Source organism: Leuciscus leuciscus (assembly GCF_965113295.1).
Source record: "Leuciscus leuciscus genome assembly, chromosome: 4".
NCBI classification, from domain to species: domain Eukaryota; kingdom Metazoa; phylum Chordata; class Actinopteri; order Cypriniformes; family Leuciscidae; genus Leuciscus; species Leuciscus leuciscus.
Window position 1 is genome coordinate 55,037,361 of NC_138728.1, and position 17,063 is coordinate 55,054,423.

General features: G+C 37.9%; 2 long non-coding RNA genes across 3 annotated transcripts in view; both read right to left on the reverse strand.

The window, feature by feature from the left end:
• Positions 1–17,063, reverse strand: part of LOC309497139 — a 549,185-nt gene that overhangs the window by 340,111 nt on the left and 192,011 nt on the right. The gene's annotated exons all lie outside the window — the stretch shown is intronic.
• On the reverse strand, positions 13,849–15,677 carry LOC309497151. Its single transcript, XR_014205428.1, has 3 exons — positions 15,576–15,677; positions 15,038–15,138; positions 13,849–14,237 (listed from the first exon to the last, which is right to left on the reverse strand). It is a non-coding gene; the product is annotated as an uncharacterized lncRNA (long non-coding RNA).

Sequence of the window (17,063 nt, forward strand, 5' to 3'; positions counted from 1 at the left end):
ACCAATGTAAATAATGTAACATTTTACATTGTAGTGTATAACAATATGTGAACAGGAAGGAAACACTTTAAATACTAATAGTGGAAAAGTAGAATAAAACATTTGACTAAACTTTAGCACAGGACAAAAATAACAACATATTTATCATGCATTACATTAAACAGGTATGTGTGTATATGTGTGATGTATGAGTCATGTATATTGTGGTGGAGTGTTTTCCAAACATCTGTGCGATGTCTTCTAGAGCGGGTTCGTTGTCATCGGTCATATCAAGGACTCTTCGGGTTTCAGACGGGGTTTTTTTATCTTTTGTGGTGTTGGACACTTGTTGTCAGCAGGACGTTTTTGTGGAGTTGTGGGTTTTGGGTCAGCAGGAAATGCAGGTCGGTCAGAGGTTGAAGGTTGGTTGTTCCAGTATGTTGTTGACTTGTTAGGTTGGTCACTGGCTGTAGTGGACTGGGTGAAGTTAGGTTGGTCACTGGTTGTAGTGGACTGGGTGTAGTGGACTGGGTGAAGTGAGGTTGGTCACTGGTTGTAGTGGACTGGGTGTAGTGGACTGGGTGAAGTGAGGTTGGTCACTGGTTGTAGTGGACTGGGTGAAGTTAGGTTGGTCACTGGTTGTAGTGGACTGGGTGAAGTGAGGTTGGTCACTGGTTGTAGTGGACTGGGTGTAGTGGACTGGGTGAAGTGAGGTTGGTCACTGGTTGTAGTGGACTGGGTGAAGTTAGGTTGGTCACTGGTTGTAGTGGACTGGGTGAAGTGAGGTTGGTCACTGGTTGTAGTGGACTGGGTGAAGTTAGGTTGGTCACTGGTTGTAGTGGACTGGGTGTAGTGGACTGGGTGAAGTTAGGTTGGTCACTGGTTGTAGTGGACTGGGTGAAGTTAGGTTGGTCACTGGTTGTAGTGGACTGGGTGTAGTGGACTGGGTGAAGTTAGGTTGGTCACTGGTTGTAGTGGACTGGTTGTAGTGGACTGGGTGAAGTTAGGTTGGTCACTGGTTGTAGTGGACTGGGTGAAGTTAGGTTGGTCACTGGCTGTAGTGGACTGGGTGAAGTTAGGTTGGTCACTGGTTGTAGTGGACTGGGTGTAGTGGACTGGGTGAAGTGAGGTTGGTCACTGGTTGTAGTGGACTGGGTGAAGTTAGGTTGGTCACTGGTTGTAGTGGACTGGGTGAAGTGAGGTTGGTCACTGGTTGTAGTGGACTGGGTGTAGTGGACTGGGTGAAGTGAGGTTGGTCACTGGTTGTAGTGGACTGGGTGTAGTGGACTGGGTGAAGTGAGGTTGGTCACTGGTTGTAGTGGACTGGGTGAAGTTAGGTTGGTCACTGGTTGTAGTGGACTGGGTGAAGTGAGGTTGGTCACTGGTTGTAGTGGACTGGGTGTAGTGGACTGGGTGAAGTGAGGTTGGTCACTGGTTGTAGTGGACTGGGTGAAGTTAGGTTGGTCACTGGTTGTAGTGGACTGGGTGAAGTGAGGTTGGTCACTGGTTGTAGTGGACTGGGTGAAGTTAGGTTGGTCACTGGTTGTAGTGGACTGGGTGTAGTGGACTGGGTGAAGTTAGGTTGGTCACTGGTTGTAGTGGACTGGGTGAAGTTAGGTTGGTCACTGGTTGTAGTGGACTGGGTGTAGTGGACTGGGTGAAGTTAGGTTGGTCACTGGTTGTAGTGGACTGGGTGAAGTTAGGTTGGTCACTGGTTGTAGTGGACTGGTTGTAGTGGACTGGGTGAAGTTAGGTTGGTCACTGGTTGTAGTGGACTGGGTGAAGTTAGGTTGGTCACTGGTTGTAGTGGACTGGGTGAAGTTAGGTTGGTCACTGGCTGTAGTGGACTGGGTGAAGTTAGGTTGGTCACTGGTTGTAGTGGACTGGGTGTAGTGGACTGGGTGAAGTGAGGTTGGTCACTGGGTGTAGTGGACTGGGTGAAGTGAGGTTGGTCACTGGTTGTAGTGGACTGGGTGAAGTGAGGTTGGTCACTGGTGGTAGTGGACTGGGTGAAGTGAGGTTGGTCACTGGCTGTTGCAGGTTGGCTTGGTGGTGATGTAGGGGTTGATTTGGAGGAGAGGTCTTGTTTGGTTTCGGTGAGCTCTGTAATATGTTTTTCAGCAGTATATGTGACTGTCAGAGGCCCGGCAGTCAGTAAATATTCTTCAACGTAGGGGTGTGCGATATGACGATTTTTGATCGTGGACGATTAAAATGTCTCCACGATCTGCTTTTTAAGAAATATCGTAGTATCGTGCATTCTATCAGTTACTGTTCTGGCGCTTCTGAACATACTGTACAACGCAACGTATTTTCACATAAAATGTTAACGTAGCGGAACGGGACACTGCGGTTCACAAAAGTTCATAATTTGCATGTGCTTTAATGCCTTGTCGGTTAAACAATTCGCTGATGCGCTGAAATGCGTGTGCGTTTCTCAGCGCGTACACGTGAAGCTCACATGCACTAAAAGACTGTCTACCAGCGTGTGGACACTGGACTAAGTTATCTTTCCAGTCTTATTGTGCTAATACTGTCAAATACACACAAGGTTTACATAAACAAAGTCGGTTATGTCTAAAGTGAAAGCAAACTTGAGAAAATTGAGAGAAAATCTGCTTATCAAATGCGTGTATATTAGCGCGCAGCTCTTAAAGAGACAGTAGTAATAGTAAACACGCTGCCGCTTGTCCTTAAAGGGATAGTTCACCCAAAAATAAAAATTCTCTCATTATTTACGCTCTCTAATGTTGTTCCAAACCTGTATTAATTTCCTTCTAATATTTTTCTTATATTAATATTTTGAAGAATGTGGGTATCCAAACAGTAGCTGGTCCCCATTGACTTCCACAGGAGACAAATATACTATGGAAGTCACTGGGGTCCATCAGCTGTTTGGTTACCCACATTCTTCCAAATAACTTTTATTTTCAACAGAAGAAAGAAACTTATTCGAGTTTAAAACAACTTGAGAGAGTAAATTATGACAATTAAAATTTTTAGGAGAACTATCCCTTTAATGTTAATAAAACAACAAAATGCAAAGAGAAAATCACTCACTGCTCTTGACCGATAACTTTTAATAGTAGCTTTAATAAGTATCAATGTATAATTTATACAGTGAAGTCTGTTTTGTTTTATGTTCATATTTGTTTATTTAATTACTTTCTTCAATGCTACTGTTAAATACACCTACTGTAGCTGAAAACATGAAGCACTGTTTATTTCATTTGTATATTAAGTTGTGTATGTGTAATGTGTGTCTTTGATCTTAATATTTAATAACAAAGAAAATAATGACAAAAAATTGTATCTTCGCCCCTGTCTGCCATTCTTTTTTATTTTATATTTTGTTACCTAAGGCTTTGTTTTTAAAATATGGACATTAGTTTGGCTGTAATGCTCAGTCACAAAATAGTAAAACCAACATAAAAAAAAATCATGAATCGTGAATCGTGATTTTCCTGAAAAAAATCGTGATATTATATTTTTGCCAAATCGCCCACCCCTACTTCAACGTCAACTGCATCCACTACATTTATGTCCTTTAGGTTTTTAAAAAACTGTGTCAGGACAGAGTTGGTAATGGTTAGCTCTACTGCTTCGGTGGGTGTGTTAAAAGTCAGTAGTCCGCTGCATGTGCTGATGTAGGTGGTTGCTTTTTGGTTTACTTTGCATACTTTGCAGCGGTGGAGAGTTTGTATCAGGGTAACCTGTTGAGGAGTAATGCTGCATTTTGGGCACTTGTTTGATTGGTTTATGACAGCATCTTCAATCTCTCCTGTGATCTGTAGTAGTGGAGGTTGTTCTTGTTGACTGGTGTGTGGAGAAATGGACGCAATCGGGGTTTGTAACGGAGTTATGGTGGTTTGTGAAGTTGTTGTCAAGTTTAGTGTACTGTTGAAGATACGGGTTGATAGGTTTGTGAAATTGTATGAGCGGTTTACTTCAACTAGATGAATGTGTTTGTCCCACTAGGAAATTTCAATATTTCCTGTGTTGTCTGCTATGGTGCCTGTTTTGAGCTCGCACTCAGCTCCAAAAGCAGTTATGGGTTTGCTGGCAGCGTCTATCCTGTGCACTGCTGCAGATAGGTTTGAAATCTGTAATAAAGAAAGTAAATTAGAATCAAGATGAAATATGAATTTACAGCTTCTAATTGTAGGGTTGTAGAGCCATATATATGATTTTTATTACACCTTTTGTTTATCTGTGGTATTTGTTTGATGCTATTTGCTCCTGGTCAAGTCGACAGCACCTGGTAACGTCGCACGTAAGAAGGTATATCTTAAGCACGTTGCTTAAGTAGCAGTGAGGATGAATTTGTTGCCCTCTTTCTTCTTAAAAAGAGAAAAAGAAAGAGGAAATATTGGGTCCATCCAATCCTGAGATAGCGCCGAGAGGAAGGAGAGTTTCACCTCCTTATCAAGGAGTTGCAAAATTATCCCAAACGATTCAAAATTTACCTCAGAATGTCAGTGGAACAGTTTGATGCTTTGCTAGCGATACTGGAGCCACATATTAAAAAGAAGACCACCAATTTCCGTGAACCAATCGATCCTGAACAGAAACTGGCACTATGTCTATGGACGGACACACACACACACACACACACACACACACACACACACACACACACACACACACACACACACACACACACACACACGCGGCCGGCAGAAGCGCTGGGCAGACAGAACAGTTGTATACAGGTTATATTTTATTCAGTGTCTTTGTAATCCGCATTTTGTTTTTCATACAGTACTTGTGCTGCGAGACGAAGTGTATCAACTTGTCAGACGTCATTCTGGATTTTGTCGTTCGCTTGTACGGTGGCTCTGAATTTTCAAAAACCTCACAAAACACTGGCTGTGGATGCGAAAAACGCGGAAAATCGAACCCAATCCGAATTTTTTATTACGGACGAAAGTTTCGCAGACAGTGTGCAAGCATGATTGACATAACGTGAGGTCGAATTTTTTTTTTAACGTGCGAAAATTTCGGATGCGAATTTTGGACTCAGTGTGCAATGGCCTTTACACTTAACATTTTAAATGTTTTATGATTACTAGATTTGTTAGTATATTTTAATTGGTTATATTAATTTGTAGGCTCTTCTAAATTGTCTGAAGTTTGCAAACTAAAATATTGAGTAGATGCATTGAGTGTGAAGTAGAAGTATGATTTAGTTCAGTTTGTAAAATGTTTAACTGTATTTATTAATATGTTTACCACATTTCTGATGGCATTTATGAATATGAATAGAATGCTATATTTTTAAATATATGAATATTGATATATTGAAAATTAAATTATTTTAATTTTTATTTTAACATTTTCATGATTTACAAATTTGATCTAGATTTCCTTGCTTTTCACTGAACAAACAAATAGCAAGACATAATAATTCAAATACTTATTTTATATCTTATAAGACTATTTTAATGTATCTGCCAATGTGAGCAATACGAGTTGTTTTAAATCTGGATGTTACAATTAAGCTTACTTCACCTTTTCAGAAAGGAAATTTAAGTGAATCAGTTTAAATGATTGATATAACAGCACTGGCACTGTTTTGCTTTGTTTTTACATCATGCTTGCCATACCTTTCACCACATGAACTTGCATGGTAGGCAACAATCTCTGCAGGAAACTGCTTTCCACAAACTGGACAGGAGTCCTAAGGGCCAAGTGGTTATAAAGAGGTATATCAATTTAACAAACCTGAAACTGAAAATACTACAGTGGTATATGACCCGAAGAATAAAAGATACTGAAGTTTGTGATATCAGGTCTGTGTAATTTTTTTTATCTGGATTGCAGCTTTAACATTAACCTGAAACATCACTGATGGCTTACCACACAAATAAGGTCTGACTCCTGTCCTGCTGTCTGGTCTGCTTCCTCTTCAGATTCATCTTTCTTAGAATATAAAACACACAAAAAACAACCCTTTATAACAATGACTTGTCAGCTGAAAACTGAATTACACTACAATGATTCAATCAAACCATAGCTGAGGACATGAAGTGTTATATTTATTTGATAAAACAACTAGAATTTAGAAGACAACTTACATTATCTCCACAGGACTCGATGTGGAACTGTATCAGGGGCTATCAGGAATCAACTTTCCACAAGTCATGCATGCGTTTTTTGGCATTCTTTCGAAGTCTGCAGCATCAAATGGGAGCGGGGTGGTATCTATATTTTCTTGAAGAGGGACAATGTATATTACATTTTTCCCATTGTTTGATGAAGACTTTAGGACTTTAGCAGTGTACCCTTCAGCGCCCTGGGGCAATGGAGTGGTTTTTCTTTGTCCACTGCCCCCTTTGAAAACATAAAACATTTTAGTAGCTTATGATGGAATATGATATTATTCAAGATGACATATATTAACATTTAACACAAACAAACATTTTGTGCTTAACTGATATATAACAGGTCTAGATACTTAACAGGTCTGGATGTTTTCTGTAACAATGGAGAAAACTGTAAGCAGCCAACCACCACGCACATCTCTCGTCTTGGGAGATTCTTCCAGCAGCACTCGGCTTATCTAGAATAAATCTGCACTGCTGTCATTGTGAGAATGTCAGTTCCACCATCGTTTTAGTCAATTGAAACAACTGTGTGACATCAGTTAACATATAATCAATATCATCAATAGCATGTAGTCAGGATTTGGTATCTTTACCACCAGTGTTTTTATGTGTTGTATGAGGTGAAATAGTTAAATGATGACTGATGGCAGTTATCAGATAAAGTTAGATGTTGATAGTCTGTCTGATCTGTACCAGCTGCAATAAAGGTTGCATAAATGATAACAATGAATGTAAACCACAGTTACACAGTTCTGTGGCATTATCAAAGTAATTGTAAGACATTACAATATGCAGATGTCAAAAATTGACTGCCAGTATGGTGACCACAACAGAAATCACATGATTTGAAACAGTAACTGAAAAGTGTCTTCAGAGTTGATTTTTTTTTGTTATCTTTAAGGCTAACCTCTGTGTGATCCACATTTTCAGCCATATTTATGGTCCTCCTTGCAAGAGCACTGCCTCATCCTTTAGGGTTTTGTGTTCTCAGGTTGCAGGCAGAACTGCAGTTCCATAAACTTTATAGCTGATACACGTGGAGTATCCGCTGACTTTCTGGCCACCAGAATACAAAGATGGGAAACATCTTGGAGGAGACATAGACAGTTATTAATCAGTGAAAATCTAATTATCAAAGTAAAAAAAAATTATGAATACAAAAAAGGTGTTGAGTTGTTGTTGTTGTTGTTGTTGTTGTTGTTGTTGTGTAAAACTGTTACATTGTAACTGAGTATTTCATCTTATTAAGTAAGGAATAATTGATGACGGGCAGTTGAGTTATTACAAAATATTGCACTGGAGTTAATTATACAATGGTTATCCACTTATACAATGGTTACCACACCTTAAATAAATGTTCAGATATTGTATTTCAAGACATTTGTCACGTTTTTGTCCTTAAAACGCTCTTGTGTGTATGACTCATTTCTTCCTCATCCCAAGCCTCCATTGCTTTCTCAATTGTTCATGTTAACATAAGACATAAATGACTCATTTTACTTGAAAATACATGTAACTTTGACTCATAGGTAATGTGTATTTAACTGTTCAAGCTCAATTAGTTAAGCACTCTTCTTACAGTTTTCAGTTTCAGTTTCTTACACTCTTCGCACACCTTGAATATTCATCAACAATCAGATTCAAGATTTCAACAGCTCCATAGTATAAATAAAGATAATTCAGCACAGCACACACTCTATTCTTATTTTACAACAGGGCTGAGTGATTACTGGAATGTGTCCTAAGTTGTGTTAAGTAAGAGTGATCTAAATTTTGAAGTGGTTATTTTTGCCAAAAGCAAAATTTCGTTTACCTTTGCATCTCCTGCTGCGCTGTGGCTGGTCTTACAGGTCTGCTGCTGGTAGGAACAGTAGCAGTAGGCTGAGCAGTGGTGTTGTGATGTGACGGAGGTCTTTCCCTTTCACTTTGTATGCAGTTTAGAAGCACACAGACTGCTGACTCAATGTTTGTCTTCTGTTCATTTAGAGCAGGGGTTCTCAACCTTTTGCAAGCTGGGCCCCCCCAAAGCTGGTTCACTGCAGTTGTGTTGTTTTTGAAATCAAGTGATCAAAGTGCTCGTTGCCGCTGCGATCAGTGGCGCGCATATTGTGTTCTCTTGTGGCTGGCGCACAGTCTTCACTCGGACGCGCGCTTCAATCCGTTGTGGAGACTCTCTATTCGTTCTGGAGAAATTACAAAACAAACTGCGCACAAACGTGTCCCTGCCTGATATACAACCACTGATAAACATATTCGGTTTTGATCATGGTTTTGATGAGAAAAAGAAAAAAAAACCTATACGAGTGCGGATTACAACCCAGAACCTCTGACAAGCTTGGCAAAAGTTCTGCCTCTGGACCATTTAAATACACAATTGAAACTGTTGGATCCATCGAATTTTCGTGATTTTTGTGATGTTTTTTTTTTTTTTTTTTTTTCATCCTGTAGCCTACTTGCTTCCAATTATGCCTACTGGGCAAATAAAATACCTTTACTTTACTATGGTATTCCTATAAATGTTATCGTCCACCAAAAACAAACCAAACCAAAAGAAAGAAAAACATTGTACACATGTGATATATGATACTGACCTGCGAAGACCCACCCTGTTCTGTCATTTTTCTAGAAGGTAAAGCAGAAGAAAATATAAGGAATGCATCGTTTAATATGAGAGGATCTTTAATTATGAGACGATTGAATAGCAAACTAAACAGTACAGATAGGCTAACATTAGCGTTGGTGTAACTTACATTTCGTGAAACAATAAAGGCTAACCCAACTAAGAAATAATGATTACCAACTTAGCCGACCAGCGCACATATTAAAACTACTTAAACAAATGTATAACGGTGAATGATTGCAGGGGGAAGATACGGGTGTGTGAATGCGTTTTGCACCATATTCACTGCAGCAAAAATGTGAGCGTATGAGTTTCTTCATGTGTGATTCGTAGAATAGGATTTGTGCACCTGCAGTGAAGAATGTGTGAAGGTGTAACTCTCGTGTTGTGTTTGTAGGAGAGGAAAAAAATCTACAAGTTTACAACTCCTAAAAAAAAAATTCTCTGTGACTTCAAATGTATTGATACGTGGGTCAATGCCGCTCTCACATGTGTTCAGTCGTTTTGCACCAAAAATACCTTCATATTTCCCTTTCAGACGCAAAATTTATGGGAGGAGAATATTTTAAAGGAATCATGCAAGGTGATTTACTAAGGTTTGCACTTTGAATTTACTGGTATTTGCGCCATTATTTACAGGCCAAAAACAAAAAGGTAAAAAAAATCCTGACTTGACTCATTTTGCACCTGTTTTGTCACACGCACATGATTATCAGCGGCTTTGCTTGTTCGTGACCCTATAAGTTAATGTCTGTTCTTCATAGATTGCGTTGGTCATTATGGAAATGATCTGCATCTGTGTTCTTTGATTTGTGCGTCGTCAATAGATCATCGCTTAGTATTTAGTCATATCGCCCTTAGCTTAGTATCGCCCTGTTTAGTAAATCTGGCCCTTAGTTTAATGCAGTTTGTTGTGTGGATTTGTGTCTAGACTAAGTTATGTAATTAAAAAAATACCTCCATTTTTGTACTTTACAGTGAAGTTTCTGCATTAGATACAGAAGATGAGGAGGATGTGGTCATGTTGACCTCACCTGTTTATCCTAACGGTGAAATTGATGTAAGTATGCAACCATACTTTTAAAAAGCCATAATCATTTATGTTATTAAGTTTGTTTTTTGTTATTGTAATGACCTAGGATGACGTTACTGCTGCTGACATCATCAGAACATTTCAGCGGGAAAACCTGAATTTGGAAGAACGGGTGACTGTAGAGGCCAGAAGAAGGAAAAGTCTACACAGGGCACTGAAAACCACCTACTTCACACGGCACAAATCGAATTAGTAGGTGGAAGTGCTGATGACTATGGGGAACCTAGCAGAGGTTGGTATTAACTAATTATCATATTTAATATTATATTTATCAAATATTATGTGATGTCTTTTTTTATTATAGCAAATATACAAAACAAATTTGTTCACGTTATTGCAGTCAGATATTATATCATATTTATGGTTGTTTGTGGCAGTGCTAACCACTCATCGGGTAACTGAACTGGCGCTTCATTTATGTGTCTTGTATCACACCATAGTATAGAAACTGGTGCCATCCTGTGTCTCAATCATCAACTGAATATGGTTTTACATATGACCTCAGAGTACTACAATATCAGTATTACTGTAATATTGTGGCAGTGCTCCTCTTGTTGCTTGGCCAACTGTTTTGTATTATTTTATTTTCTTAGCATAAGCTTTGAGATAATAAACAGGTAATTTTATATATATATGTATAAAAGATGTAACTTAAGTCAGTACTTCATGACCACATTTATTTGGTGTAGCTGTGTATTAAATTGGAAAATGTATAGTAAGCTGGCCACTATGGTCCAAATAAAACCTGACAGAGTGATACAAGATTATATTGTTTATTTTGCTATGATGACCATACATTATGACTTCATTATTATTATTATTAATAAGCACACATTGTAGGCTTTCATGATATCAATTCAATTATTTAATTGTATGTGGGCTCTTTATTTCTCTAGGCTTTTGATGCAGGTGTGCAGTCATCATTCAGAGTTTCTGAGGGGAAAACAGGCCAGGTGTTTTTCACCTATGACCAAGCAGCTGTGGAAATGAAGCGGTATTACACAGCGGGAAAGCTCATGTCTTGGTCTCTCATGCATGGTGGAGCAGGTTTCAAAGCACTAGATAGCACATTATTCACACTAATGTGTGGCCAAGCAGATTCTGCAGGAGAGTTAGACTGGCGTAACCTGCCAGATGGTGAAATTCAAGATAAAGTGCGACAGGTATCTTCACACCATTCAAACAGAAGGCATTTATGATTTGTGAGGGTAATGGAGTTTCTTTCTTTTAAGGTATTTTTTGTCAGACCCAAGAAGACATAGATGGCATAGTGTCAAGCCTTGGAGACTGGATTGCTGACTGTGGCGTCCCTGGAGGATATGAGACGGATCTATGGTCAGGTGATCAAACACTACATTTACTTCAGGTATAAAACTCTAAATAATTGATAATCTACAGTTTGAATCATGTTTATTTAAGTGCCCTCCACTAATGTTGGCACCCTTGGCAAATATGAGTAAAACAGTCTCTGGATCCAGATATGTCAGATCCCTGCTTGTGTAACTTCATCTCCGTCCAGAGGCTTTGGAATGAAAGACTAAAAGGATAAACAGCCAAGACAATTTTACATGCTCATATTTACAAAGGGAGACAATTCTTGTGGAGGACAAATTTCTTGGAACATATTTATTTTAGAACAGCAGACGTGATCGCTCAGTTTAAGGATGGCATGAACTCCTGTGGCAGATTGTTGAAATAATCTGGAAGGTCTTCGTTCCCTTGTTTACGAATGAGCAGAAAGAATTACCCAGAGATGAATGTAGAGCCCTGTTCACAGTTAGCTGGAGCGAGGAGGGAAGCCACCTCAGAGAAACGGAGGAAGACACCATCTTTTGCTGGGAGCTCCTGCTGAATTCAATTCAGGGTAATCAGACTGGGATCATTTTTTAATAATATTGTCATATTTTATAATTATGCTTTTCTTCAATATCACTCTCACAGGCGTCAATATACAGTATTTGCATGGTTTTAACAGGTAATCACAGCTGTTCTTATAATCAGAAGAACAGCACAGTTGTGTGATACTGCCTCTATACAGCAGATCAATAAGCTTCAGTAAAATATAATATTGATTTTTCTTAATTTTACAGAAAAACAATCGACAATCACCTTTCAGGAGATGCTGGTATTTATTACTGGTGCAGACAGCATTCCCTCATTGGGCTTCCCCGGAGAACCGAGAATTGAGTTTTACACGCAAGAAAACCGCTTTCTGTCCCTTCATTGACATCTACGCAACTACCACTTTGGCGTGTCAAAAAGTTCATAAATGGATCGTAAAACTAATCCATATGAATTGAAGGGTTTAGTCTAAATTTTCTGAAGAGACTCGGTCGCTTAACGTGATGAACAGGTTGAATTTAGGCTTGTATTCAGTTGTGGTGAACGGAAGCTCAAGCATGTTCGCTTGACGTGCGAGAACCAGAGAGGTTCATTCACTCAAACATGCTTGAGCTTCCGGTTATCATAACTGATGAGTGTTGATGAATGTTCATGTGTGAATACAAGCCTAAATTTAATCTGTTCATCATATAAAGCGATCGTGTCTCTTCAGAATATTTTGGAATAAAACGCTCAATTCATATGGATTAGTTTTATGATCTATTTATGAACGTCAAAGTGGTAGTTGTGTAGCTGTCAGTGGAGGGACAGAAAGCTCTCAGATTTCATCTAAAGTATCTTCATTTGTGTTCTGAAGATGAAGGAAAGTCTTACGGGTTTGGACCGACATGAGCTTGAGTGATTAATGACAGAAACTTCATTTGTGGGTCAACTATGGCATTCAGTTCAGAGAGAATTTTGTGCAAAAACTTTATTTTCTCTAACGTTATTGAATGTTAACAATGCAAATGCATAAAATAGTTCAGAAATAAAGAGGACACTTCCAATGGTAAAAGTGGATTTGGTGGTTTCAACAGCTGGTAATGTTGCATAATTAAAAGACTACAATAAATGTTTGTTTGTTTTTTCTCTGACAATAAAAATTCCCAGAATAAGAGGAAATATTGCATCTTCTGTTTTATTTCATTACACTATTGCAGAATCCAGATAAGAAATGTTATTTCCAGTCCTTGGTCATGTATTTCTAGTTTATAGTTTAAGTTATATTTTATAAGTTTAACTAAGTATAAGTATAGTTTATAAGTTATAAGTAAAAACTAAGTATAGTTTATAAGTATATAGACTGTAGTTCAGTTATGTTTTATAAACGAGTACAGCGTTGTTTCTCAAAATCATTGTGAAATGCAATTATCTAAATATAATGTTGTAAATACAAACAATTTACTTCAGAAATCTAGGTTTAGATGAGTAGAGCACCCAACATGAATACTTGCTCAATACTTGCCCAATCTTATAAAGAGTGACTGTATAGTATAGTATAGTACTTATGATATGATCTGCATTGGTGGCCACACGTTTAACATGTTTAATGTTTTTAAATAGGTCTCTAATGCTCACAAAGGCTGCATTTATTTAGTACATATTAATAATAATCAGCAAGAACAGTGATATTGTGAAATATTACAACGTAAAATAGCTGTTTTCTATGAAAATATATTGTCAAATATAATTTTTTCCAGTGAATATACTCAATGTTCAGCATCATTACTCCAGTCACATGATCCTTCCAGAAATCACTCTCATATGCTGATTTGATGCTCAGAAACATTTATGATTTTTATCATGTGGAAAACTGTTCTTCTGCTTAATATTTTTGTGATTCATCATGTGTTTGTGATAAATAAACCATGATACTTTTTCAGGATTTAGTTAAAAACTATTTTGTAACATTATAAAATTATTTACTGTCACTTTTGATCAATTTAATGCATTCTAACTAAATACAAATATTATTGTTAATGTTAAATATTAATGTCCAGTAGTGTACACAAAAAATATAAATTACATTCTAAACTATGTTTAAATAGAAAACAGTTATTGTAAATTGTAATAATATTTCACAGTATTGCTGTTTTAATATATCTTTTATCAAATAAATGCAGCTTAAGTGACTATAAGAAAAAACATTAAAAATCTTAAATATTCCAAACCTTTGTTCCAGTGTATGTGTGATCTATATGGGTTATGGGAATATTTCCAGGGAAGTTGATAACTTGCTCCAGAAGATCAGTTCCTAAATCATCTCGTCTTCCAGCGAGAGGGCTGACCATGACTCCTCCTGGAGCGGTGAAGTGGTTGGCAGGATCTCAACAGATTCTGGCCAGTTGAAGATTGTCTGAAAATATCTTCTTCTGAAGCTGGAGGAATGTTCACATCTGCAACTGGCTCTTCGTCTGCTCCGAGGATTCCACATATCCCTGTCTGGATTCGGGTTAGCTGTGAGAGACCTCCTCGGATGAAGAGCTGATGGGGAGACATGTACCGGTCAGTTCTCAGCTTGTGGTGGTTCCACTGATGAATGAACAGCTGGAGATCCCTGTTAATAATCGAGGTATATACACACAATGTAATGCCCACAGGTGCTTTTCACTGGGACTGTCAATGTTACCTTCACTTTCCAAAAGCATGAATAAGGCATAGTAAGTATTGGAGATGCCCCGCCACAATCTCTCGACCCCTCGGTTGTGTGTGCTCCTTCCTCTCAGAGCTCTTCCTCTGGTGAATTCAGAGTTCAGAGTCAGACTTATTTATCCATGTGCTACACCACATATTCTGTGTAGGATCATGGGAGGGCTGGACCCTATCTCCGCATCTCAGGCCATAGGTGGGGGAAACACCCTGGACATGGGCTCATTCTGAACCTGCGACTGGCCTGAGCTGCATGTCTGTGGATTGTGGGGGAACCCGGAGGACCCGGAGGAAACCCACAGAGACACAGGGAGACACATGCAGAGAGCCGGGACCTTATTGCTGTGAGGTGGCAGCGCTACTCACTGAGCCATCATGCCACCACTCGCAATGGACTTATGTGCAACTCAAATCCCACGTACACACAGATCTAGATCTTTAGGTGATGCTGTACATAAAATTAACCCTGAATATTGCATTAAAATTGAAGATGCATTACTTATCTGTACAATTTAAATGCATAAGAAACGGCGTTCCACAGCTCGCCTGGACACACACTAGATTTCTGCCATTTGTTTTGTAGAAAAATTATATCCTAGCAGAAAACGCAACTGTTCTTCGGTTATGGAGGATCGTGGACGGCCAGATCAAAACATATCAAACACATTAATATGACACATATTAATATTAACACATTTAGGAGCATACCGTGCTGCCGAGTCGATGTTTCCACATGATCCAGAAACTCAGATGCCTGGTCCAGCAGTCTCCCTCTTGACCATACCACACTTCTGGCCATTGTCTGCATTCTGTAAAAGGGAAAATATATAATATAATATAATATAATATAATATAATATAATATAATATAATATAGGTTCTTCTACTTCAGTGGTGGCTGACTAACACTGTCATTAACATTAACTGCGAGCCTAGTTCTTACAGTTAATTCACAATAAATGCAAAGAAACAGATTGTCATATTACATTTTTATTCATAGAAAAATAATTACTGTCAGGACATATCATAAAACAAAGTGCTTAGGAAAAGTGCAAAGTGCTTAGGACTATACATACTGAATAATGTACCCTAAAGTTAAATGGAATTCATAATTACATACGTTTATTAGCTATCCATTAAACATCCACTGGTATTGTAAGAGAGGACATGTTTCCATACCATGTAATGATTTCAAGCTGCATTAAGTCAGCCATCTTTCTTATAAATGTAATGCCTTTTGGACATACCGTAACATCACAAGCTTCAACTCTTCATTGTGGTTAGAAGAAGACAGCTGTCTGGAAATGCTCTTATGTGGTTATGGTTTCAGCTGTTGACTTTTGTACCTGAGGAAGAATGTAGGACAGATTAAAAGTAAAAACTTGACAGTAGTTTGATTTAGAAAATCCAAAAAATAAATAAATTGAACCAAAAAAGGAATAAAAATAAATCACAACATAAGGGCTATAGTTCGGCTGCAAGGCACTTATCTCGTTGAACAAATGTCTACTGTAATAGCTCTTTTCATCTGAGAGAGTACTGAGGGATGAAGCAGGAGTTTTAAGTTCATTTATAAAGTGAGGAAGGGTGGGTGGTTAAAAATCCCACATCAATGGGAGAGAGGAAGAAGGACTTTTACTTTGCCCTGGTGTGTGACGTCATAAGGCTGCGCCTCACTGCAGAGTAAAGAAAGGTTGGTGTTTTTACTTGTTTACAGTGTTTTAGTCGAGGCAGAGCGTTCTCTGTGTGTAATAGTTTCCAGAAACGGTGTAAAATGCTTTTCTAGATGTAATACTGCAGTGCTGTATCTGAGGCTAATGCTCGTGTTATTGTGTGAGTAAAGCTGCCCGCACATGTTGAGCGCGTCGCAGTTTACGGTAAACAATATAACAGAGTTATGGAGAAACTGCGTGTGTTTATATATGTTTATATGTGTTTGTGCTGTTTATGCGTCTGAGACACGGTGTTTTCCTCAGTGCAAAACTCACAGTTCAACAGGTGTGTATTCTCCATCTGTAAATCTCAGAAAGTCCTGCAAATATTGCATGTGCGCCAAACAGCAGCGCAATCATTCTGACTAAAATTTTGCTTGGAAAATGTATATTAATATGATTAAAATAATTTTATAACACCAGAAATATCTTCTAACTATAATAACTTATATTAAGTATGTTGGATAATTTGCGGTGAAGCTCATTGCACTCATATATTTTATACTTGTAAAATTAAAAAAATTGAACAGAAGTAATTCATGGAAGAACTTTTTCAAGAAACCAAATATAATAAAGATACAAAATATAGTTTTGGTTATAGGACCTTATTTAATAAAGATGAGTTATATTTGTTTAGACTGGTGGAGAAAGTACTGATCCGCAGTTTTAAATGATTGGCTAGGTTTAGTTTATACAGTACGCCATGGAGAGGAGAACACCCAATCAAGGGCAAAAGAGTATACTTTTTGAAGAGATATGGGCAACTCTGAAATCAAAGAATATTCCATAAAAATAAAGGAATACATATTTCATGAATTACCTTTATTTATATATATATATATATATATATATATATATATATATATAACCCTCCCTCCATTTTAATTCTAGTTATTTGTTATTTTATGTATTTACTTATTTAATATTGTTATTATTTGGTATTTAAATAATATTACTTGAATTACTTATTAGTAATTATGTGTCATTATAAGAGTTTGATATAAATATGTGAATGTTTAATTT